General features: G+C 35.7%; 1 pseudogene; it reads left to right on the top strand.

The window, feature by feature from the left end:
• The first annotated feature begins 22464 nt into the window (after positions 1-22464).
• LOC119536912 lies at positions 22465-25302 on the top strand (annotated as a pseudogene).
• The last annotated feature ends 2683 nt before the right edge of the window (positions 25303-27985 follow it).

Genomic DNA, 27985 nt, shown 5'->3' with positions numbered 1-27985 from the left:
TTCATGTGGACATAAGTTTTCAAATCATTTGGACAAATACCAAGGTGTACTCTTGCTGGATTATAATGTAAGACTATGTTTAGATTTGTAAGGAACTGCCAAAGTGGCTGTACTATTTATCATTCTGACCAACAATGGATGAAAATTCTTGCTCTTTTCATTTTCATAAGCAGTTGGTATTATCAGTTTTATTGGAATTGTGCAATCCTAATAGGTGTGTAGTGGATCTCATTGTTTTTCTAATTTGCAATTCTCTAATGATAAATTTTGTTGAGCATCTTTTTGTATGTTTATTTTCCATCTGCATATCTTCTTTGGTAAGGTGCCTCTTCACTTATTACTTCATTGTTAAGTTTTAAGAGTTTTTGTATACAACTCATTTATCAGATATGCATTTTGCAAATTTTTTCTCCCATCTGTGGCTTGTCATTTCATTCTTTTAACAGTGTCTTTCAAAGAGCAAAACGTTTTCATTTTAATGAAGTACAATGAATAAACTTTTAAATTCCATGGATCACGCTTTTTTATTTCCCCAATCGTCTTAGTTTCCAAGCTGGTATGACAAAATCTGCACTATGGGATGTCTTAAACAATGGGAATTCATTGTCTCATGGTTTTGGAGTCTTAAAGGCTTGCTTACTTCCAGGATTGGTAGAATTCTGGCAGGCCAACAATCCTTGGGTTTCTTGTTTTTTCTGTTCATATAGCAATGTCCTCTACTGTCTCTTCTAGTTTGCATTGACTTTCAGCTTCATGCTCTTCCCCGAGGCTTTCTCTCTATAAGACCTCCCAGAATAGACTTAAAATCCTGGATTAAGACCTCCCAGAATAGACTTAAAATCCTGGATTAAGACCCTGGATAGGATTAAAATTCTAATTCCATTGGTCACAGCTTAACAAAAACTACCATCTTCAAAAAATCCTATTGACAATGGGGTCCCACAGGAATGGGATCAAGATTCAAAATAGGTTTTTTTTCTGGAGCATGTAACTCAATTGACCACATTGATTTACTATTATTCATAGAATTTATTGCCTTTTTTAGTACTAGACAGACATTTTTTTCATCAGTTTCTCTCTCATTAGAATGTCAACTTCAAAATAAAGCAGGTTTATTGTCTGTTCTGTTCTTACTGTATCCTTACACACATTTCTATCTGTCACATAGAATGTCACCAATAAACAGGTGGTAAATGTACAAATAATTGTATGAAAAGATGATAATATATATACAGAGCCATTTCCTAAACCAATTGTTTCCATAATATTTTAACAAACTCCTTATCTATAAAAAACTAGCCATCAAACTATAGCTAAATGTATAAACTCATACATTATGTATATCTGTATGTATGCACATTATTATAAGCTTTATATATGTACTACCACACTAAAAGAAACCATAAAATCATGAAAATGTGTAATTGTGTGAGTATGGCAGTAAAAATACATATCTCACAGACTTTACAAATATTTTCTTCTGAACCATCCTTTTAAATCCTGGATTACACACACTCAAATTTGGAAACTACTGACTGCTCAAAACCATCATATTCTACTATTTTCCATTTTATATAAAAAAGGTCTCAATCACAGCCTTAATCTGGAGCTTTCAAGATTTAAATTACAGATATTACAGAATGAGTGTTGCCAGATGGAATGGCGCAGAGTATATTCTCAAGCTTTTTCTGTTTCATTCCTCCCTTATTCTTTACCTTTTAATGACCCCATGGCTTCTCTTTGTGTTTTAGATCATGTATGCTTTCCTAGCCTGAGATTAATTGATAGCCTATTCTTCCAGGTCACTCTACATATCTCAGGGGTGCCTGTGATCAGCCTAGTACATTAAAACAGGAATGGATTAAGATTTGGTCAGAGGCTCTTAAAACCGTTCTCCAAAAGTCTTAAGCCAGTTAAACAGAGCTTCTTAGATACCTCTGCTCCATAAAAGAATTCAATAGGATCTTTGCAGATGTGGTCAAGTTAAGATGAGGTCATACTGGATTAGGGCGGGCCCTAAATCCAATATGACTTGTGATCTTATCAGAAGATGAAAATTGGACACAGAGTCAGGCACAAAGGAGAGAGGACCCTGTGATGAGGTAGGCAAAGACTGGAGTGATGCCTCTACAAGTCAAGGAAAGCTGAAGATTGTCAGTAAACACCAGAAGCTGGAAGATGCAAAGGAGAGCTTATCCCTAGAGCCTATGGAGGGATGTGGCCATTGACATATTGACTTCAGACTTCTGGCCTCCAGAACTGTGAGAAAATAAATTTATGTTATTTTAAGCCACCCTAGTTTGTGGTAATTTGTTATGGCAATCCTTAGAAACTACATATATATATAGCTCCTGGCGGTGCCTGGCCAGGGTCACTTTGGGAAGGTGCTGCTTTTGGAATTCATGCCAAGCTGGGGAGCTGTTGGACATCAAGGCATTAAAGAAAGGGGGCATCGTGGCCCCAGACAAGGTAGAGAGCCTGATGTGTTAAAAGCAGATCCTGGAGGCAATGACCAGCACCGGGCACCCCTTCCTGGCTAATCTGTTCAGCTGTTTACAGACGCCCCAGCTTGTGTGCTTCGTGATGGAGTACTCTGCTGGTGAGACCTCATGTTGCATATCCACAGCAACTGTGTTCTCCGAGCTGCATGCCATCTTTCATTCTGCTTTTGTGGTGTTGGGCCCATGGTTTCTCCATGAACACAAGACTGTATTCTGGGACCTGAAATCGGACAATTTGCTCCTGAGCAATGAGGGCTACATTGAAATTGCAGACTTTGGTCTCTGCAAGGAGAAAATGGGCTAACAGGACCAGACCAGCACGTTCCACAGGACCCCAAGTTCCTGGGGCCAGAGGACGCATCCTGCACGTGCACAGTGGACTGATAGGTGCTGCGCATGCTCCTCCAAGAGATGCTGATTGGGGAGTCCCTGTTGCCAGGGGACGATGAGGAGGAGGTGTTCAACAGCATCCTCAATGGTAAGGTTTGCTTCCCTGAACGCTGTCAGCTGAAGCCATTGGCATGATGAGAGGGCTGCTGCAGTATATCCAGAATGGAAGTTAGGGTCCAGTGAAAGGGGTGCAGGGCCTGTGAAAAAAGCCCTTCTTCAGGACACTGGGCTGGGACGCACTGCTGGCCCTGAGCCTTCCCCCCAACTTCATGCCCACGCTGTCTGCTCAGACAGATGTCAGCAACTTCCATGAGGAGTTCACGGGGGAGGCCCCCATGCTGAGCCTGCTGGGTGATACACGCCCCTCGAGGCCACAGAGCGCGGACTTCTGGGACTTCTACTTGGTGGTTGGGGGCTTCTAGTTCCCTCCTCTGCCCCCGTTCAAGCTCTTAGGGGTTTTTGAAAAGGTCTTTGGAATTTGCCCCGTCCACTGTGTATATATCTTAGTTTAGCCTTCTTTGACTTTTTTGCATCATTTTTTTCAATTGTTAGTATTAGAAAATGACAATAAAAATGAACGGCTAAATGTTGAATGTGCCAGTTTTTTGCTAAATACCTTTACTTGTAAATGTTACTCAAAAGTCACTCTGTCAACCAAGGAAGGCACTACTAGTCTCACTTTTCAACTAATAACGCTGATAATAAAAGAAATTAAATAGTTTCAGAAAATCAGCAAGTTGCAGAGTAAATTTTCACATCCTGCTTTCTGTTACTCCAAAGGCTTATGTTCCCAGTAGTAACACTACTTTTGAAGTAAGGTTTTCAATATACAATTAAATATTCATTTTACTGTAGCAGATTTAAGTATATTGCTACACTTAATTTTAACAGGATGTTTGGCCCATTTCGGCATTCTATAAATACCTATTGAATGAATGAAAACATGCAGCAATGCAGTGTTTTTTATATCATAATATTTCTTAAATTTTTGGCTGCAATGTGTAGAAGTACATTTTAAAGTGGGAAGAAAAACTGATTTTATGTCATAGTATCTGTCACCCCCAAATCAAACTCCTTTTCTAATGGAAGCAGCTGCCTCTAAAAGTACAGAAATCAAGGCAAATGTTTATAGGAGCTCTAAGACCCATAAACTACTCACCAAGCACGAAGAGCTTTTCTTCAAAAAAATGCTCAAATGGATTATAAAACAATACATTACTTTTATGTTCTCATGGCCCATTAAATCTTTTTTTTTAATGCAGTATTCTTTTGAATCAGTAAGTTTTGAGTAGACCAAAGTAGTGGCATTTGCTATAGTTTTCACTGCAGTGAGAGGCTATTATTCAATTGTTTTTATCTTTTGTTACTTCCTTAAACAGTATCAATTCCTCAGTTTAAAGGTATTGAAATAATTCTATTTTTTTAATATAGCAAAGAAATATTTTTAGTCTAGTTTCCTCTGGAAAGAATGTGAAATCTCAGTGTATGCCTAAACTGTGTTGTTTAAAATCAGCAAGTAGTAGGTCAATTTTTTGATTTCCTAAGTATCTTAGAGGTAAGAATAATAACAACAACAAAAAAATTCTCTCACTAAGGAATTTAGCATATAAAGGAAAATATGTAATAATTTTCATAGTACTTCTAGATTTATATGATTGTATGTGTCAAGAATTGTAACAGTGGATACACTTCCCGTTATAGTCAGGAACCCAACCACGCATTTTCCAGATGTTGAACAATTCTTAGATTTTAATCAATGAGTAAATATTTATTACACACATATTAAAGATTCATCATTTCTTTGGCTGCTTTGAAGAAGCATATACAAGCCATAGGATATATTTTTATTTTCTCAGAAACAGTACGAGAGGCAAACATGAAACATTTGTAATGTCTTTTTAAGAAAAAAGAATCAATTTTTTAGGTAGTTTATGTTATGACATGTTGTTTGTGGCACATGTCCTTTTCCTGAACTCTGGATCCTGATATACTGAACATGCACTATTACTTCCAATTCAATGAATAAAAGAAAATTCATTGCAATTATATCATCCATATTATTCGAATGTTAGAATAAACTCCTGAAGAAGAGTTCAAGATGAATGTGGCTTCGTAATTCAGAATATTTCTCCTCTTCCAAAGAAGACAGAATATCAAATTGCCATCTCTGATGGGTTATGCTGGGCACATGTTCCAGAAAATGTATTCCCCATTCCTTGTCCTCATAAGGCATCTTGGAAGTAGGCATAATATCCTTGGATATCGCTATTTTTTTTTCCTGCAAATACCTCCACATTTTCTAGAGTTTTCACTGTGTTCTGTTTGACACATCAACCAAAGAGTCATCATGGATTGCTAAACCAGCTTTCAGTTCATAGTACCATACCACAAAACCTTTGATGATTGTAGTGAATTCATGTTAGTTTGAATACTAAGAAGTCTAAGATATTTTTTGAGAAATGCTGATCCATTTTGTTACAGGATCCATTTCCTGGAACTATATAAAGTAGCCATGTCCCCAGATCATATGCTAGTCCTTGAAAAAAGCACTGGCTTCAAGATTTTTCCTCCCCATTAACTAGGAATTCCGAATTTTTGACCGCCCTATAGTTTGTAAAGCAGAAAAAGCATATCTGCCTGGAAAGTGAAAATGAAGACAACATGAATAGAGGAGTAGAGATAGGAAACTAAGAAAATTCCTGAGGTCTATCTGGATCTCTGTTTTGATCCTAATAACAATTCTCTAGTATCTTCAAGCTAACTCAAATGAGTTTCAGTAAATTGCAACCAAAGGAATCTTAACTAATACACCGATTTGTAATGGGATATTGCATACAGATTTGACTGTTGGACAATTGAACTTCTTATAATATCTAGGTGTCATCATCCTTTCCCACTCTACCTCATGTGGTATTGATGTTCAATGATTCTAGTGCACATTTTTTGGTGCATTTACAATTTTGCAGGTGATACTCTGGCAATGTAAAGCTGCATAAAAATGTTGCCAAAATTTTAGACAGTTTGCCCTTGATCTATGTGGCATTACCTGGGGCAACTTGGTCAAGAAGATCCAAGATGGTGTCTTTACTCACATATCTGGCACTCCAGTGTTTTTCAGCCTTTCTCTCTCTATTTGGTTTCTTTTCCTCTAGGACTTCTCCATGTAGCTGGGGCTTCTCACGGCATGATGGTCTCAGGATAGTTACACTTCTTGCAAAGTGTCTGGCATCCAAAACGGAGAATCACAAGAGATCCAGGTTGAAGATCCACGATTTTTTATAACAAAGCTTCAAAAGTTCCCAAATAGTACTTGCCAAATTTTATTGGTCAAGCAAATCACTAAAGCCAGTCCAGATTCGAGAGGAGGGGATTAGACTCTACCTCTTGATCTTTGAGTGGCAAAATCACATTTCAGAAGAGCATGTAGGTGAAAGATATTGTTGAAGCCATCTTTGGAAAACACAATCAGCCACATCTGGCTTATAACTGTTGCAACCTGTATGGATGGCTTTAAGATTTAGGTGTTAGTCGAAAGAGATTTTATCCTGGTCAGTGTAACCTATCACAGCTTTGTCAAAATTCAAGTGACTATTTCTATAAAGCTGAGTTATAGAAGTCATCCCTAACTTTTACACAATTAGTGCACAGTTCTCTGCAAAGGTAAATAATTTTAGCAAAGGCACACAGATGTCAGCAAAAGCAAGGGCTGAGTGTCTCATCAAAGTTTGGGAGCCTAGTGAAAACACAGGCTGAAAGGACTGTAGCTAGAGATGAACTATATGTGGTCTCAAAATATGCTGAATTCAAAAGGTCTAGCAAGATAACTGTACCCTGCAGGTTAGAGCAAAGACATACTTTTTTTTTTTTTTTTTCAAAAAAAATGCTATTCTAAGTTGAATCTGGTTGACCTTGGACTGTATAAGATCATGTTTTTCTAAGTAGATATGGCTAAAAAAATTTTGACTATCAAGGAAATTGTCTTTGCAGAAGCAGTATTTAAAGATAATAAAGACTAAAACAATTTTTCCTGTTAACATGAAAGGCAGCTGAGTTTATACATGACTGTCCATGATGGGTAGCACTAGCTCTGCTGACTCAAATTTATTTCTGCATTCAGGCCCATGCGGGAATTGTCTAGAGATTAATTTTGTATTTGTGTGACTTGTCTACATATTAAAGAGGCACCTTTCACACCTGATTTTAAGGTAGCTCTGGGATTTTTAACTGATATGAGGGAAAAAAATCTTCCTTAAGATACAGATTTCTTATGCCTAAAGAATTTTGTAGCAAAAAAGCAGTAGAAATTCTCATTGTGGCATAGGATTGAAAACACCTTCTCTTAACATAAGACCTTAAATGTTAAAGATATATATTTTAATCTCTAAAGCAATCAATCAAAAAAGGGGGATTCTTTGGGAGCTATGCTGGTTCTGGTGGTCTCTGGTTCCACATCCTTGTATCCTGTATATTCCTGATCTTCAAACCCTTTTCTATCCCTTGCTGGAGCTCACCATGATTCCTTCAGTCCCCAAACACCACCAATGAAAGGCAGTGATTAAAGCAGACTTAACTGAAAATTTTAAGTGATGGATGGTTGTTCCATAACAGAACATCACAGCAAACAACTTACTAATGACAATTAGACATCTTTTTTTTTAAAATAATTCAGTTGCCTGGATGCCATGGATTTTTCCATGGTCTATCTTGATCTTTAAATAAAGCCAACACCAATCCAGTATTGGTGTTTAGAGAGAACAGTGGAATTAAGGAATTTTATCATACAAGATGAAAAAATAAAATTCCTCAGTGAGCAGAACTGCCGCAATTGCAAATTTCCAAACTTTGCCAAAAGGCAAAAATGTTTCAAATTTCCATTTAGAAGGAAGGCAGTGCACATAGCAGGAATTTATCCTAGCCATGGTTTATTTCCAAAAACACATCTTGCTGAGATTTCGGCTTGACTACCTATTGAAAACTAGAAACATAATTTTACCTCTAAAATGACTACTCTAGATTTAGGAATTCAAATTTGTGATAATGTGGCCAGAGTTGTGGTCTCTTCTGTGCTGTATTAATTGCCTGCTCTTAAAAAGAAATAAACACAGCAGACTCGGATTGCATTCATATAAATTTCTCGAGTCCTGAGGGAAACCCACCCAATCCAGCAATAGATTCCTCTTGCTAAATAAATACAGATGCTCACAGAATCTCAGCTTCATCCAGCCTGGCAAGGGGTTTAACATTATGACATGAGTGTCTCTATGTGAATTTGATGATGATATACTATTTATATTTAAATTTTTGAAATTTCTATGTAGTTCGCATTTCTTAAATAACAGATGCATGCTTTGCAAATATGTTTTCCCATTCTGAGCATTCTCTTTTTACTTTCTTGGTGGTGTCTTTAAAGCACAAAAGTTTTGTGAGTTTGTGTTAATAAAGTCAGTTTGTCTATTTTATTTTTTTGCCACTTTTGCTTTTACTGTTGTATCCAAGAAGCCTTCATCTAACCCATGGTCATGAAGGTCATCATCTCTGAGTTTTATAGTTTTAGTTATTCATTTAGATTTATGATCCATCTTAAGTTAGTTTTTGTGTATGGTTGGAGGTAACATTCCACCTTCATTCTTTTGTATGTGATGTGGATATCCAGCTATCCCAGAACATTTTGTTGAAAAGACTAACGTTTCCCCATTGAATTGCCTTGACACCATTGTCAGAAATCAAAGTTACCTTATACATTAGGGTTTATTTTGCTGGGTCAGGTCAAATAAAGGCAAACGCTGTGAATGAGATTTTTTTTTTTTTCCCAGGGCGTTGAATGGCAGATTAAAAAGTGATAATTTCTGGAGATGGGGCTTCTGGGAAAGCTTCAAACCTATTGTGCTCCCTACAATGGCTTTCTAGACTGCTGTTTTTCACAGCTACCATGATTCTGAGTATGGTAGTTGGCTAGGCTTCCATGCAGCAAGTTAAAAAAAACAAAATCCTCTGTTCTTACTGAGATTTAGCCATTTTTTCTCAAACACACACTGAATTGTTGCAAGCCTTTGATGCATTTCCAGAGTTCTTAAAAAATTGCATTTGAAAATTTCTGTCAGTGTTCTCATAGCCTTCTTTCATCTGAGAACAGATTTTGGAGTCTAAATTCTTCCATTCTGTAAATGCTCCCAACCATGTTGCTGGTGTTTTAATATTGAGATTGTCTTTATGTATATTATTTTGGGATGAGCTATATGATACCCATTGCAGCACACCTCTGGTAAGAAACACTAGACATTTATCCAGACATAAAATGTGATGCAATCAAAAATCAGAGTAAATGTTTCAGCCTTGGGTATAGAATGCCTTTGTTATCATTAATTTACTCTCCTGACAAATTTTGGCATTTTCTGAGGCAAAATCTGTATGATCAACATTAGTCTGAGGAAAATAACTTATCTGAGTGGTCAATGTTAGGGAACCAAACTCAAGAAGGTGGGAACAGGACTGTTCTGATAGGCTGCTGGTCTCCCTTGAGAGAACCTCTCACTCATCAGCATTCACCTTAAGGTTTCCCACAATAGAGTAAGCAAATGAAAACCTCGAGAACACAATCATGCAATCGTGCAGTATTTCTTCCCAAGACCTATTGTTTCCTTCTCTGTGAGGGGACTTCTATTTATGTAAAACATTTGGCTTTTTATATGCATTCCCTGCCTATAGGAATCAAGATCTTCTGTGGTCCTCCAAGCTGTAAGTTGTATTAGGGAGCTGATCCTTTGAAGAACCTTTCAGTAATCTTCTTTGAATAAACCTTTCTCGAAAAAAATTGTTTGTTTCAGCATTATTAAGTCCAGGTGGCTCTAAATCTATGTCAAATTCTTAAATACACATCTTAATATTGTTAAAATGATATGCTGGCCTCAATTTTATCAATAAGCATGAAAATTGGGCAGGGAAGAGGACAGTTATTTACTTGACACTCTCAAAGTTCCCTGTGTATGTCTTGATATTGCATTCTGTTAGAGTCTGTAGTCAATATGAGAAGTAAACATAGAGTGCAAAAAAACAATCAGTGTTACCAAGGTTCATTAAAAATCACCATAATCAAGGCAATCTTATATTCACAAAAATTTAAGCTTGAGAAACAATTCTGCAACTTACTTGTTGTGGGACTTTGAACAGTTCACCTAAATTCTCTAACTGTGCAATCTCATCACCTTCAACAAAAGTATAGAAATGCCTATGTTAGAGCCTTATGGAGTTGTTAAAATGAGGTAATGGCTGTAAAAATATGAAAAATCAGTAAGTATACTGGCACTGAGATATGGTGGATGGAATAAATCTAGCCAGAAGTGACTGAAATGTAGATCAGTCACCAGAAACATTGGTTATCATGAATATGAGCTATGAAATGGGAAGAATAAATCTAGATAAGTGGGACGAGAGACACAGACCTTAAGGAATAATATTTGCATTCAGCTTCAGTTTTTGTTTCCATGTCTCTCTTCCTACTAGACTATGAATGCAAAATGTCATATTCATCTTTGTTTTCCCAGGGCTTGGCACAGAGTAGGTACTCAATAAATTTAGTTTAATTGGATTGACTGAATGAAGATAAATACTCAGGATAATGAAAGCATGCCAAACCCTTCTTTCCTGTAGATTAAACCATGTAAAGAAATAATTATAAAAGAGACTAAAGATAAGGCACAGCTTTAACAAGGCAGATATAAAGAGGAGAGTTCTATGACCTTATGCAGTCTGTCCCTGATCTTAATTTATGTCAATTATCTATTATATTTTCGATGCTGTGCCAGGTACTAAGGATACAGAGATTAACAGGCATCTTTTGACCTTAAGAAATTCAGGTTCCTGTGGTTTGAAAATTGTATTAAGCGCAATAACTTAGATGTACAGGAGAATAGCAGTTTACTGATCAGTTTTTGTGTACCATACTCTGTCCATGCACATTTCAAGTATTATCTTTACCAATTCACACACCACCTCCATGTAATAGGTAGTTAATACCATATTTCACAGATAATATAATGGTGATGCAGGGAAGTTATTTAATTTTCCTAGGGCATGAAAATTCAGAAATGGTTAAGTCAGCATTCAAAAATAAGTTTATTTGACTCTGAATTTAGTGTTCATTGCAGTGCTCTGCACTGCTACCCTGGGAGAAATTATGTAGTGCCCTGGGAACAGAGAGAAGAAAATGGATAAATATAATGCTGATAAACTCAATGGTAGAAAAGAAGAGCGTGGTGATATGTAAATCATGTTTAAGGAAGTGTGCATTTTAAAATAGGATCATGAGAAAAAGTCAACAAATAGAATAACTACAGGCATACTTGAACTACAGGTTTCTAGATAAGGCTCCACAAATCATTGCACAGGCACCTTGGCCCTATCATAGACTAGGCCTTTGAAGAAGTAATAGTGGTGAGGAGCATGGAGTAGAGTCTTACTGCATCCTACAGGATTCCACTCCTTAGAGGTGGCTCACTAATCTCTCCCCAGAAAGGCTGGCATTCAGAAAGCAGTGTCACAGGCAAGAGAGGCCTCTTCCCCAAGCCCTTATAGAGAGGATTCCTTTCTGGACCTCCCATAATTTTGCCTGTCTCATGGGGTGAGGCGTCTGTGAGATCAAAGGACCATGGCATCCTGGAATCCATACAACCTCTTCTTCTAGACTTTCCCAGTACCCCAAAATTCCCTGCCCAGGTGATCCACAGATCACTAGCCCAGAGTCTTGGGTCTCTTCCCCAAAGCCTCCCCTCTACTCAAGAAGAGTGGGCTGTGGTATCTATGCACATGTCAGATGCAGTGGGAGAGGGAAAGAGAAGGAGGTGTTTGAGCCAGGGGCCAAGTTCTGGCTTTCCTTGGGTCACCTAGCTTGGTGGGTTGAAGCTGTTTGTACCCCAGAAAAGCATGTTCTTATAGTTAAACCATTCCTGTGGATATGGACACATTCTAAGTAGGACATTTTGAAGAGGCTACTCCAGTTAAGTGTGACCTACCTCATTCAGGATGGGTCTTAATCCTCTTATTAGAGTCCTTTATAAATGGAATGAATACAGAGAGAGAGAAAAAGAAAAAAAGTCAAGGAAACAAGAAGCTGAAAGCAATGAACCCTGAAGAGAAGAGAGGGACCAGCAGATACCCCCATGTGCCTTGCTGAGTGGCAGGGGAGTCAAGCATCACTGGCAACCAGTCTCTGGGAAGAAAGCATTGCCTTGATGGTACCTTGATTTGGACTTTTTTTGTTTGTTTTTTTTTTTTGGCCTAAAGATCATAAGCTAAGAAATCCACATTGTTAAGCCAACCCATTTCATGGTATGTGCTTTCAGCAGCCTAGGAAACTAAAACACCTAGAGAACACTTAAAGAATTCTAATTTTAAACTTGACCTTCCAGGTTATTTTGAAGACATATTTGCCAATTCAAGAGAGCAGAACACATTTTAATTAGTATCTTGCCAGCCTGATATATATAGATAATAGATATATATTTAGTTATAGATACAGATGTGGCTTTGCATTCTACAAATATTAGGAGAGGTACTGTTGGAAAGAATTCTGTTGAGTTCACTAAGGCAATCTTGTCCTGAGCTTCAGAATTTGAAATGGAGAGCCCTTTATATTCAAATTTTAAATGCCTGAATGGGACCTTTTTAATCCTTCCTTCCAGGGCCTGGAATATAAGCATATACTGGGGAAGAATTACTTGTAACTTAGGCTGCATATTTTACTTCTATTTGACCTCTAAATTCTAAATTACTCTTTTCCCTGATTAATTTTTAATGTGTTATTTACTTGAAAATTAAGTACAGTGTAATGGAGTTGCCAAGAAGGCCATGGGAATGAGTGAACAGTAGATTTCCTGTTAACAATTCCGCATGAGATATAGCATGGAAAAATAATCAATTTTGATTGGAGATATTGTCTCCAGGGAAGCTAATAAAAATGAACTTTCTTTGCTTTTTGTAGCAATATTATTGAAGCTACTGAAATTGGGGTCATAAAGGGTTGATAGTTATTCTTTGGAGGCTTCTTCCTCAATTCTACTCTAACTCTATATATCTTTCCTAAATTTGTACTTGCTACTTGTTTCAGATATTTTAAGCTTCATTTTAAACAGAATATGAAGGGTTTTTTTCTTCTTTACCTACTCAAAAACAGAGACATCAAAACTAGCTACTGTGTCTTACTTTATCATTAATGGTCAAGAGTTATCACAATCAGAGGTAAAAATGTTCAGCAAATATGAAAATAATAATTTCCAAACATTAGAAAACACCATCAAAACAAGCTCACAGGTGTATTTGTCCCATTTATCTGTCTTTGTAACATATATTCATTTAGGTAGGGTCTTGAATTTTATGTAGACTTGTTCATCAACTTTATTGTCTATTCTTGGCTTCTGTAGCACCACATATCTCCTAGTTTTTTTTTTTTTTATTTCATGAAACCTCAGATACAAAGCTTTGTCTGAAAAATCTAAATAACTACTAGCCTTAGTAGTACTAATACAGTGTATGGGGCCAACTGTTTCATTTCACTGAACTCTCAGTATCCAATTTTAAAATCGGAGAGTCATATATTATTTCGTAAATCCCTTCAAGCTATAAAGTGTTTTATATGAAGATTTTTTCTCTGTAGATTAAATAAAGTATTCTGGCATGAATTTATGCACATCTACACATACCTTGTGGTAGATTTTAAGAAAGCAACTGTTACATCATTTTAAAACATTTAAAAATGTATTTTCTCTTCGCATGCAAAGGAGCTAAGATCAGCAAGGAAATGGCTGCACAACCCTTACCTCACAGTAGACAGAGCCCAATTTGATATTGGGTTTTTAGATTCTGAATCCAGTACTTTTTGTCATTTTACCATGACTTCCCATCATCTGTATATCTCATGTACATCAAATTATTCTATAAATTTCTTAATGGTAGTATTGATGTATTATATTTACTTTCTTGGTGTATCTTTAAGTATAAATGTAATAGATACTAATTCATATGCTGATTTTCAATATTTTTAGAAGTGTTGCACTAGGATAGCTGCACAGCTGTGGCACATTCCTTATTGTATTCCAAGAAACCTCTCATGCTTACCTCAATCTAAGGATATAGTTCTCATTTTATGAAGAAGGGGATATCTTCTTATATATGGGCTGAATTTGTGAAAGAAACAGTTGTCAATGGCCATAAAGTACTAAAGGTTAGATATAAACCAAGTGAATCCCTCCAATGAAATCAGGCATGACAATTAAAACTAAGCTATTGTCATCATCTTATGGTCACTGAACTTCCCTTATATTGAGCTCTTCAATGCCTTTTCTTTCATTTGGCTACCACCCGAACTTTCCCCTTTTATTCCTCAATCCTTTTTTTTACACTACTCTGTCCAAAGTTAGTTTTTTGTTGAAATACCTTAGAAACTTCCAATTATATTCCAAATAAAACCCAAAGACCTTACCATGGCCCCTAAAAGTCTATTTGAGCCTATCATCACATGCTTGTTCACCATGCTCCACCCAGAAAAGATTTCTAGACATCCTTTTTGTTACTGGACACATTACATTTATACATGTATTAGGGCCTATACACTTAACTTTTTCTTTGCCTGGTATGTCCTCTAATCAGAGTTTCATGTGGCTGGCTTCTTACTGCCATTTCAGGTTTAGCTCAAACATCCTCTTTTCAGAGACTCCTTCCCAGATCACAATTTCTTGTGCTTGCTACCGGCCCTTACCCCTACTGTATAATCGTATTTTATCTACTTAGTTATTTGCTTACTTGTATATCGTTTGTCTCCTTCAGCCACTGTCTTTTATTAATATCAGTCCCATGAGAGCTGAGACTTTGCTTATCTTTTGCACGTTTATATTTCCACATCTGAAAGAGCCTGCTAAACAATAAGCATTCAATAAATGTTTGTAGATCAAGCCGATGTTTGCCCCTTTCTCTATACACAAGCACACATGCAAGCACATGCATACACACACTTGTACTTTCTCCTGTCCTGATTCAAGGGGCAAACAACACTCCTGAGGTGAAGCCAGGGCAACAGTCTCATTCTGCAGAAATTTAGGAATTTGTGCTCTGTCGCCATATCATGGTTGTTCTTAAAAAAGAAAGCTTATCTCTTACTGTGTCTAAAGAGACACACCTTTCTTTATGCTTTGGTTGTGCAATATATCCAGAGATGGCTTTATGGGTGGAAACTCAAAAATCCCTGCTTTAGGATTAAGCAAGAACATAACAGATAAGAGTTGGGAGAGTCATACCATACATTCTCAAAAGCACATAATCAACAGAGAAAAGCAAGGAATTGTTATTTGAAATCAAAATTAATAGAAAGCATTTTGCCAAAAGTTTTCATGGAAAAAAGGAAATAAAAGAGATTAAACAACATTATTTATAAAATGGGAAAAGGAACATGAAATCCATAATTACACTAAATAAGGAAGTTGTGAAAGACTTTTCAATAATCTGTCATCAATGCGAATGTCAAAAAGTTTATTTTAAATTTAGGAAACTCTATATATCTTAGTCAATTATGATAAATATGGAAAGAATTAGGTAATATAGTACATTTAGAAAATTGAAAGGAATGTCTCCAAATCTGCAGGATTAATAGTACCCTAGTAGTCAAAGAGTGTCCGAAATATTTAAATGAAATATTTTAAATCTTTAAGGAATTAGTCAACATTGGAAAAGAAATTAGGGTTATGTCAATATTTAACAAAGGTGGAGAATAAGTCTCTTAAAAATCATAAATCATATATTATCTTTTTTAAAAAAAGGCTATATATTGATTCATATTCAGTTAAATTACTTATCCAACAAATATTCTTCAAAAATCCACTCTGTGCCACGAACATTGGAAAATTTTGGAAAATTGAAATGAAAAGAATGTGATAAGCACCATGCCCCTATTAACTATCAGGAAAGAGAAGAAAAGAGTATTAAAATAAGGTTAGAAAAAATAAAAGAATTACTGCACAAGAAAGGTCTGGCTATAGTATTACAGGAATGTAGGTGGTGAATAGTTAATGAAGTGATTTTTGAACTGGATCTTCAGGGATAAGAAATTGACGGAAATTTCTGGAGGAAGAGGATATAGGCCTACCTGATGAAGGGATCATTTAAACAGTGGTATACACCTTTTGCATTTTTAGCAAGCTTTAAATTCTTAGATATTTAAAAGCATACATATAAAGTGATTAAAAATCACATAAAAACTTTATATGAGAAAATAATAAACACAACACAATCACCATCACACTATAACAATGTCCCAAATTGTCTATAAAGACATTTACTGTTATTGCACTGTTGAATTGGCGGTTCTTCGGTATTGTGTTGCTGTTTGAATTGTTTACTGCCTTGACCAAGTTTTCTTATATACTCACGAGACAAAATTATTATGGGTCTCAGGAAACAAAGATTTGTCTTTAGTGGTGGCTGGGCATTACCTTTCCCACTCTGCCTTGAAGCCAATCACATTCTGCTCTGCTTCCCATTGAATGGCCTCCAGCAACTAGTCTCTCATCATGAAAGCCTGAATGTAGAGTTGCACTGAAGTATAATTCTAAACTGGGTCAAATTTGGTTGTATATCTGTAAAAGATTTCTTGCTCGCTGATGGAGGAAACCTAAACTCTACATAATGAATGCAGTGTATTTCAGTTCTTCTGATGCCAGTCAAGAAGCTGAGTGGTGAAAGTTCATCTGGAGTGGTTCAGTAGTGGATATTTGGATGGAAGAGAAAGAGATCAGATTGTGAAGAGTACTGAAGGCCCCACAAAGAAAATAAAATTCTCTTCAATAAGCAATGGGAAGATGGTCAAGCAGAGGAATTCATCTATCCAAAGTGCGCTTTAGGAAGACTAATCCTTGAAGCTAAATATGGTACATAAGCCAGAATGAAATGAGGAGGTCAAAGACAGGGCATCACATTGGAATGCTGTCTTCAGAGGAAGCACAGTTAATTTAAATAGAAGGAAAATGGATGTTATCCATGAAAGTGATAGCAGAACTAGAGTCAGCACTACTAGGGACATAGAAAATCTGCAAAATATATTTTTTGGAAATGTTTTTTATGATAATAAAGTACAAGCTGTCACTTTAATTATAATCATACCAACCTTTTGATTCTTTCTAAAGTTTGTCTAGATAATATACAACTTTGAAAATATCAATTAATTACTACCCAAAAAAACTTTTTCTATTACCACACACTTCAGAATGAGTTACTAGGTGTTTTGTGGCCTGGGGGTTGCTAATCCTTAAGACTGTCCTTGCACAAGCTATTTTGGAATTCAGAAAACTGTTAGTTAATAGCATTGTTTCCTCCATTTGATGTGATTTAATGGTAATCAATGTCTCTTACCAACTCATAAAAAAACTTTCTCTACAGATCATCAAAAACTAGAACCCAGGGATTAGGCTTTTTCCAGTCAATTAAAAGAAGCACTAGACATTTTGTCCCTTTCTAAATGCAATTAGAGATGATCACATAAAATAACAGCTAAAGGAAAATATTTTTTAGCATTTTAAACTCAGCTTTGATTTGGAATCAAGTTTTATAAGGGGGCTTTGTCTTAAGAGAAAAAAAGCAAATATAATTAGAAGGCTAATATTCCAAGAACAAGTCTAATTTCTAGTTCTCACAACTTAAATCAAGAAATCTAGAATGATAAGGCAAGGATTGCCTTACAAAGTGCAAAAGAATCTTCTCTTTCATAAGGGCATTTGCAGTTTGTTCCTCTTTAAAGTGGGGAAGTGGGATTAAAAGACTATCATTATGTGATAAGAAAACTTCATAATTACCTTTTGTTTGTAAAAGCAAATAGAAGGCAAAAAATATAACAGATTTCTTTATTAATTCAGGCAAATTAACTTTTAATGGTCTGGGGCTTTGTTTCTTGTTTTGCCTCCATAACCTATATTACTGTACAACCCACCATATTTTCTTGGCAAGGTGTTCTTAAGCAGGGGGAACATTTGTGAGATTGCGGGAAAGTTAAATAAATGTCATTGTTCTTTTCCTTGAGACTTCATGAAATTTTTCCAAGGTAAACACTTTTTCAAAGGGTGAAATAAAGGGGTCCAAGAGCTGCAGAATAAAGCTACTCTGCCGGTACACAGAGACACCCTATGGTTTCTGAGCAGACAGCTACTGAAGGTGAAATAGAAAGAGGGATTTATATCTTGTTCTAAAACCAAACAAAGCAAAACAAAACAAAACAAAAAACAAACAGTTCTACAGCAAGTTTCACTGGAGCTAGACTACACAGGAAACTTTTCTTATATATCACCAGAAAAACAAAAGAAAACAAAACAAAAAGTAATAAAACCATCAACAAAACAGTGTTTCCAAAATAGAGTAGTTTTGATGTCATGGAAAAATTTCTACTTTGAAGAGTTTCTGCTCTTCATAGCCAAAATTTTTTTGAAGTAAGTCTGTGGGAGAAACTGTTTTAATAATTTTGTTGATATGATATAATTGTGTGTCGGAACCTTGTATTAGAACATTAACTTCTAATTATTGTCCTGGCAAATGGAAACATGGTTTCATTAAAGACAGTGAGTGGTGACTCTTAGTTCTGTCATAGTATGTCTCAGAAAAGAGCTAGTCTTTTACTTTAGGTCATTTTAAGAGAAGGGGAAAGATTTTTACTTGGATTACTAGAGAGTTTTTCAAGTTTTCACATTTTATTTATTTTACAGTTTTGGTTGTCTAGAATTCTATTCCAACAGGTTGAAAATAAATGTGGACTGCTGGCTTATCTAGCTCAAATTTCTGTACAAGTCTTTTTTTGTTAATTGCAATGAAGACAAGATCTATATGATGAAAATTTTGTCCCACTAAAGAATAGCACAAAGAAAAAAAAGACAATAAAAAATTCAAACCTCTGCCATTTATGAAATGAGGACCTGTGTTTCAAAATGTCAATAGTTTTGGAAAACTGTTAATATTGCAACTTGGCTTTGTTTTTATTTGTTTTATTTCTTTTTGACAATTTTTATGCTGCTAAAGATGTCTATTCTTACAGAAAAAGAACTTGACATAAGTAAAATAATTTTAATGCAACAAGACAGATGATTGATTAGATTTATTTTTAATTATGAATTAATTTACTGTGGATGCAACATTAGTCCTTTTTTATTTTTTTAGTAACCAACCACGTTTGTACAAAGCTAACAGGGGTTTTGATACTAAAATGTGTTCAGTAAAACTGCAAGCCATTTTGTTCAATTAAACTTTAGCTTCAGGGTTTTTGTAATATTCATTCATTTATAAGTCATTAAAGAATCATTTATTGATTATGTCTTAGACATTTGTTCTAGATAATGGGGTTTCCAGTGATAAGTAAGACATTTAAAAAATTCTGTCATTCATGGGCCTTATTGTTTAGTAGAGAAAAACATTTATAAAAATAATTATCATAAAAATATGATATATTCCATAGCATAATTTGATACAGGGTACTACAGGAGCATTCAAATGAGAAGATGTGATTAAGCCTGGTGGGGATTGAGTCAGGGAGGGCTTCACAGAAGAGATAATTGAATTGAATTTTGAAGGATAAATATGTGTCCCACAGGCAGAAAAGAGGTACTTATAGGAGACAAGAAATGAATGTTCAAATCCTAAAAAATGGAGAAGTTCAAGTTCTGAAACAAAAGGTAGTTCAGGAGTTCCACAAAAGTAACACAAAAATAGCAACATTTATCAACTGTGAAATTTATGAGAGTTTGAATACCATTGGAGCAAAATCTTCTTGCAACTCCAATCAATATAGTTTTGCCTTACATACGTCTAATTTTTGTCTATGACCATGACTTGTATTGTTAAAACTGATTTAAATTTTTTCTGCATTTTATTGAAGTATAATTTTGACATTAAAAACTGTATATAGATTGTATTCAGATTACAGAATTTGATGAGTTTTTAATATACAGAGATCTGTGAAATGACCTGCAGTCAGGATGAACCGCTAAAGCTTTTCTCATTCCTTTTTATAATCCATTTTCACTCACTCCCTTGTCCCATCCCAAGAAATCAAAAGTCTACTTTTTAATACTGTATATTAGTTTGCATTGTCTAGAATTTTATATAAAATGAACCATACAGTATATACTCCTTTTGTTCTGACTTCTGTCTCCTAGGATAATTATTTTTCAATTCTCTCATGTAATTCTGTATCAATAGTTTATTCCTTTTATTGCTAAATAGTAGTCCATTGTATGGATAGACAACAAAACGTTTGTTCATTTACCTGTTGATGGGCTTTTGGCTTATTTCTATTTTGGGCTATTACAAATAAAGTTGCTGGCATTTGTGTATAGGTCTTTGAGTGGGTATATACATTCATTTCTCTTATTTAATTAATACCTAGGAGTGTAATGTCTGAATAGAACTGTAAGGGTATGTTTAACGTTTTAAAAAACTGTCAAACTGTTTTCCAAAGTAGTGATATCATTTTACATTTCCACCAATGTTATATGACCGTTCCAATTGCTGAATGTTCTTGCCAATATATGATATGATCAATCTTTGTAATTTTAGCCATGCTGGAGGGAGTATAGCAGTATCTTATTGTGATTTTGATTTACATTTCCCTAATGACTAATGATGTCAAAAATATTTTTTATATATGATATTTGAGAGTCAAATAAAGTAAAGTAAATCCAAATATATGACTTTGATCTCCATAAGAGTAAAGGGAGAAAAATAAACTTTCCTATTTATTATGCCCAGTTCTTTATCTTTTATAAACTAAGTTATCATTTCTTTGAATACCTTCACTCTTGATCTAAAATGCCCTTAGAGTATAGAAAAAGAAAAGTAAAGAGAAAAATTTGCAATTGAGCAATTTCTGTCATTGATAACCAATAAAAGACCCTATTTTTAAATTCTCAGTCGGGGCCTTTTTTTTCTAGCTTTACAGCACAGGAATTGGGAGAATATTTTGAAGCAGTGTCAGAGAAGTTCCAGGATTAGGCTATGCTACAGCAGCTCCCTGCCTTTCTTTACTAACATTCTTGTGATTCTGCAATATACATTTGAATAGAACCACCAGGTGATGTCCCTTTGGCTTTTTTTTTTTTTTTAATTCTCTAGTTGCATCTACAGCATCCTATGTAACTTTGATTTATTAATGTGTGAGTGATCTAAGTGCCATAGTTTTGTGGATAAAACAAATGCTGGGTAACTCTCCCTGTTTTCAAATCCCAACTTCATCACTTACTAGCTGTAGTAGCTCTTTGATTTTGGGGAAGTTGTGTACCTGCTATGCCTCAATGTACTCGTTTATAGAATAGAAATTATAATGGTATCTCACTCCCAGGAAAATTAAAAGTTTTAAAAGAGTGATATATTTAGATAGGATATATAATTTGGAAAGTGCATAATATGGGTCTCCATTATCACAATTAGTGATTCTAACTTTTTGGGATTTTTTCAAGAATTAATAAAATAGTTTATGTGCCTAATACATGTTGTGCGCAATAAATGGAAACAATTCTTTTCTTCATGGTCCCATTCCCACTGCAATAAATTCCAACTGGTTTTCAAATTATATTTTTTTGTAGCTGGTTATTGAAAATCTTATTGCTATAAGGAATCATAGATATAAAAAGAGTTGATTCATATTTTTCTATTATAAAGGCAAATTAATTACAACAAAGCAAATCTTGGTAGATTTTTTATATTCTTTTAACATGATTTTAATTCAGCCATGAGACATAAAAGCCAATTCCAAAGTATTTCCTGGAATGTCAGAAAAGTCAAAATGCCAAGAGTTCAATACCCACTTTTTAAATTCAATATATATTGATACTGCAAGCTAAATAAATGAAAGAAAAATATCAATGACTTCATTGTTGATGGGGCCAAAGTTTTGCATTTCTTGACTTAATGTAAATTTTTAAACATCAGAAATGGCACATGGTATTAAAGAATGAGTACACATACTAAAATGTATAGTGGTTAATTAAAACTAAGAGGGATGAGAAATTTGAATTTATTTATTTATATATTTATATATTTATTTATTTATTTATGACTGCTTTGAGGGTACTCATGTTTAATAAGTTAGTGAGAGAGATGCTTAATGATGCTGTTTGATGAAGGCATTGCCAGAGAATGAGCTTTATCTGGGGAAAACATTCAGATGGAAATATCTCTTATTGTTTCCCCATAAATAATTTTTACTTACAAAGACCTTTGTAAAAATGTAGTTTGCCACTTGTAATTATCTGACCACTAAAAAGGATGCTTTTCCTTTTTTTTCTTTTTTTTACCCATTTTTTGGAAGCATCTAACAGAATTTTCAGTGCTTTAATGTGCTTGGAGAACCCAAAACAAGTTACTATTTTATTTTTAATTCAAGTTTGGCTTAGATTTGGTCTTCTAGGAGACATAATGGAAGCCATTTGATTTTGAAAAAAATAGTAAGAAAAAAACATTAAGAGTTTCTGTTACCCACTAATTGTTTTTTTCCATCCCATAATGGCTGAAAAATGCCTCTTGGTGAATTTTCCAAGTGTTTGCAGGTGCCGAATAAATGCCAACTTTACACCTGCAGATTTTCATGAATGTGCTTCCAGTAAGCTTCATGCTGAACAGTATATGTTGAATGCAATAAAAGCAGATGGACCTGGGGACGGCTGGTGACTGAGAAGGAAAAGGAAAACAACAACAAAAACAACAGCAACAAAAATCTGGCAAATATATCAATATAATTCTCATCTTTCATTGGATTTGTGAGCATAGTAGTTGTTTCCAGCATCAAACCATTGGCAGCTTAGTCACAACTAAGAGGAAAAATGCAAAGGCACCTCAGTCAATAACCCAACTAAGATATCAGACAATAATGATGTGCAATCCCAGATGTCTCTACAATAAATGGGGCGAAAGTCTGCCAGTGTCATCTCTAAACACCGACTTCAGTCTCGCCTTCTCTAAATTCTTTATGCATTGTATCTTTTCATCATGTTCTGTAGTTTCATTCTCTAAGCTGATTTGCAAACCACAAAATTCTTCCTATTTCCATGACAAAAATTAGATTCCTCTTTATTGCGAAGAATCCTTGCTTCTAGCATGGCAAAATGGTATAGTGGAGAATATGCATGTTATTTTTTTTTAGTATAGATCTGGTTGAAGCTACTATGTACTAGTCTAATCCCCCCGAATCTTAGTCACCAGGTCTATAAAAGTAATACCAATTATTACTTCCTCCTAGGGTTGTGGAGGACTCAAAGTCATAACAAATGGAGTTTAAGTTGTACAGCTATTAATATATTAAAATGTTGGTCAAAGCAAAGCAGTTTATGTGAAAGAACTGTCTAGAACCTGTTGCTCATGGAATGTTCCTTCCTTTTTCTGACTCAAGTCCAAGGTTCATTTCACAGGAGTATTCTGCATCTTCTTTCCTTTGTGGGTAACAAAAGCCAAATATACTAAATACTGGTCAGGACAATAATAGCACATATTTCAGATATGTACCTCTACTTCTCCAGAGCAATTTTTTATCTTCCCACAAATGTCTATTTATCCTGACATAGGAGGAATGGAAGTATCAAGACTAGTTAGGAGGAGTCTGGACCAAGGAAGAACCAGCATCCAGGAACACAGCACTTTGCTCCTCCCTCAGAATGAATAGTGTTTTAGTTTGCTAATGCTGCCAGAATGCAAAACACCAGAGAAGGATTGACTTTTATAAAAGGGGGTTTATTTGGTTACACAGTTACAGTCTTAAGGCCATAAAGTGTCCAAGGTAACACATCAGCAATCAGATACCTTCACTGGAGGATGGCCAATGGTGTCCGGAAAACCTCTGTTAGCTGGGAAGCACATGGCTGGCATCTGCTCCAAAGTTCTGGTTTCAAAATGGCTTTCTCCCAGGATCTTCCTCTCTAGGCTGCAGTTCCTCAAAAATGTCACTCTTAGTTGCACTTGGGATATTTGTCCTCTCTTAGTTTCTCTGGAGCAAGAATCTGCTTTCAACAGCCGTCTTCAAACTGTCTCTCATCTGCAGCTCCTGTGCTTTCTTCAAAGTGTCCCTCTTGGCTATAGCTCCTCTTCAAAACATCACTCACAGCTGCACTGAGTTCCTTCTGTTTGTCAGCCTATTTATATGGTTCCACTGATGAAGGCCCACCCTGAATGGGTGGGGCCACACCTCCATGGAAATTATCTCATCAGAATTATCACCCACAGTTGGGTGGGGCACATTCCATGGAAACACTCAAAGAATTACAATCTAATCAACATCAATAGGTCTGCCCACACAAGATTACATCACAGATAATGGCGTTTAGGAGACATAATACATTCCGGCACAAACAGAGACAAGAAATCTGATATTTATGCCCAAGAAAAGCAGAATTTCATTCAACACTTCTCCCAGATTGTTAAGATGCTGACCGAGGATGAGATGGGGCACCCAGCGACAGGAGATGCTATAGCCTGGCTCAAGGAGGTCCTGGAGTACAATGTCATTGGAGGCAAGTACAACTGGGGGTTTGACAGTGCTGGCAGTGTTCCAGGAGCTGGAGGAGCCACAGAAATAGGATGCCAATAGCCTCCAGTGGGCCCTGACTGTGGGCTGGTCTGTGGAACTGCTCCAAGCTTTTTTCCTGGTGTCAGATGACATCATGGATTCATCCCTCACCTGACAGGGACAGCTCTGCTGGTATCAGAAGGCAGGCATAGGTTTGGTGCCATTAATAATGCCATGCTGCTGGAAGTGTGTATCTACCACCTGCTGAAGCTCTACTGCCAGGAGCAGCCCTATTATCTGAACATGATCAAGCTGTTCCTGCAGATTTCCTATCAGACTGAGACTGGGCAGACCTTGGACCTCATCACAGACACCCAGGGCAATGTGGATCTTGGCAGATTCACTAAAAAGAGGTACAAGTCCATTGTCAAGTACAAGACAGCTTTCTACTCCTTCTACCTTCCTGTATCTGCTACCATGTATATGGTGGGCACTGATGGGGAGAAGGAGCATGCCAATGCCAAGAAGATCCTGCTGGAGATAGGAAAGTTCTTTCAGATTCAGGATGATTACCTCAACCTTTTTGGGGACCCCAATGTGACAGGCAAGATTGGCACTGACATCCAGGACAACAAGTGCAGCTGGCTGGTGGTTCAGTGTCTGCAACAGGCCTCTCCAGAACAGCACCAGATCCTGCAGGAGAATTATGGGCAGAAGGAGGCTGAGAAAGTGGCCTGAGTGAAGGCATTGTATGAGGAGATGGAGCTGCCAGCTGCCTTTACACAATACGAGGAAGACAGTTACAGCCTCTCTCTGGTTCTCATTGAGCAGTAGTCTAAGCCCCTGCCCCCAGCTATCCTCTTGGGGCTGGCGCACAAGATCTACAAGCGGAAAAAATGACCCAAGAGACTGCGAGGGCTGGGAGGGGAGGCCCTTAATAAATTAGTCTAAATTAAAAAAAAAAGCTAGTTAGGAGGAAGATGTCATATTTCAGACCATAGCTTATGATAGTGTGAATGAAAAAATGGATATGCTAAGGAATGGTCAAATTTTATGTTTTTTGAAGATTGAAATAAGAAGCCATGTTGATTGAGAAGATATCCATTTGGAAAGGAAGGTGAGGGAGAAGAAAGTATCAAAATGATTCCTAGGACTCTTGTTTGAAGAACAGAATAAAAGACCAAGTGATTTGAGATACTGAAAATTCTGAGGGAGGAACAAATTTATTGGGCAGATAAATGTAAAATCTGAAGGAAATAGAAGATATGGTATTTTTTTTCCATGGTTAAAGGCATGATTTTATAGAGATTACACTTTATCCTTGAGTATATGACTTTTATATTAAAAATTCTCCACTTTTTATGATATTCACAAGAAATCAATTTTAATACAAAGATAAAGATACATAAAAGTAAAATAATGAAAAATTTGCAATGCAAGCACTAATCAAAGGAATCGTTCTCTGTGAATCTTTAGTTCTTTCAAAAATAAAGAGTCTAAAAAAAGGAATTTGCAAGTGATTCTGCTAATAACAGACAAATTCTTCCGAACAATTATTACTAGGGAAGAAGAGGAATATTTCATTTTTACAAAAGGGTCAATTCATCATAAGACATAGTAATCCTAAATATGTTTAAGACTAATAACAGGGCTTCAAAATACAAAAAGCAGAAAGGGTAAAACTAGAGGGGAAAAACAGGCAATTTCGCAATTAGAGTTTGGGATTTCTTTCCTCCTTTCTCAGTAATTGAAAGAAAAGTGGATTAAAAATAGTATTCATAAGCATACTTGAACAACACTAGCAAATAACTTGATATAATTAATGTTTATAGGACATTTTACCCAACCACAAAAGGACACATTCTTCTCTAGTGACAAAATAGAGCACACCCTGGGCCATACACATACATCTCAATAAATATAAAAGGATTTTATATTTATTTCAATCCCACCTTAGGATCAAACTACAAATCAAGAGCCAAAATAAATTTGAAAAAAGACATCAAGTATTTTAAAATTAAATGACACTTTAAAATGCATTAGAGAAAAATATCACAAAGAATTAAGAAAATATTTTGAACTGGATGAAATTTAGTGAAGCAATGAAAATATACCTTATGAAAGTGGTGGGATGCAGCTAAAGCAAGACTAACAGGGAAATTTATAGCATTGATTCTTAACATTATAAAAAGATTAAGAGCTTGAAATTAGTGATAAAAATTTCCACCTTAGGAAACTAGAAATAGTAAGCAAAATAAATCTCAAGTTAGCAGAAAGAAGAAAATAATAAAGACAAGTAAAATTAAATGGGCAACAGAAGAATAATGGATAAAATCTAGGAAACAGAGTTGACCTTTTGAAAATACCAGTGAAACTGATCAAACTCTGTACAGATGAGCAACCACCAAAAAAAGTAAAAGACAAGAAAACAGAAATTAATAACAAATTAATAACAGAAAAACAAAATATGTCATCACCACAGCATATTGGGAGTCCTACAGTGAATATTATGATCAACATATTCTGCAACTTAGAGGAAATGAAAAAGATTCCTTGAAATAAGCAAACTACAAAAGTTGATTAATAAGTAATAGATAATATGAAAAAATCAGTATTTATTCAAGAAGTTGAATTTGTGTTTAAAATCCTCACTAAAAAGAAAATTCCATGCACAGCATTTCTGATAAATTCTATCAAATATATAAGGAAGAAATGATATCAATTATACACAAACTCTATCAGAAAATAAAATAGAAAATGAAATTTTTTATCTGAATTTATGAGGCCAGTGTTACCCTCATAAAAAACCAAAGACAATATAAGAAATTTACAGACCAATATTCCTCATGTGTACACTCAAAATTCCCTTAAAAATAAGCTAATTACACTCAGCAATATCTAAAAATGATAACATGTAATTTCCAAATGGAGTATTCCCAGAAATGCAAGAGGGTTTCAAATGCTCAAAAACCAGTATAATTCATGATATTAACAAAGAAAAAATAACAAAATAAAAAATGAATAAAGGTAAAAGGCATTAAAAAACAAACAAACCATGAAAACCCTAGTTATTTGTGCTGGTTTGAATGTATTATGTCCCCCAGAAAAAGCCATGTTCTTTGATGCAGTCTTGTGGGGCAGACGTTTTGGTGCTGATTAGATTTGCATGGAAATGCATACTGCCAAACTGTAGGTGATAACTCTGATGAGATATTTCCATGGAGGCATGGCCCCACCCATTCAGGGTGGGCCTTGATCAGTGGAGCTATATAAATGAGCTGAGGGGCAGAGGGAACTCAGTGCAGCTGTGAGTGATGTTTTGAAGAGGAGCTACAGCCAAGAGGGACACTTTGAAGAAAGCACAGGAGCTGCAGATGAGACACAGTTTGAAGATGGCCATTGAAAGCAGACTTGCTCCAGAGAAGCTAAGAGAGGACAAATACCCCAAGTGCAACTAAGAGTGACATTTTTCAGGAACTGCAGGCTAGAGAGGAATGTCCTGGGAGAAAGCCATTTTGAAACCAGAACTTTGGAGCAGATGCTAGCCACGTGCCTTCCCAGCTAACAGAGGCTTTCCAGACAT

Source organism: Choloepus didactylus, chromosome 6, assembly GCF_015220235.1.
Source record: "Choloepus didactylus isolate mChoDid1 chromosome 6, mChoDid1.pri, whole genome shotgun sequence".
In the NCBI taxonomy this organism is placed as follows: Eukaryota; Metazoa; Chordata; class Mammalia; order Pilosa; family Megalonychidae; genus Choloepus; species Choloepus didactylus.
Note: the sequence above shows the minus strand (reverse complement) of the source record. Positions and strands in the feature narration are given on the sequence as shown.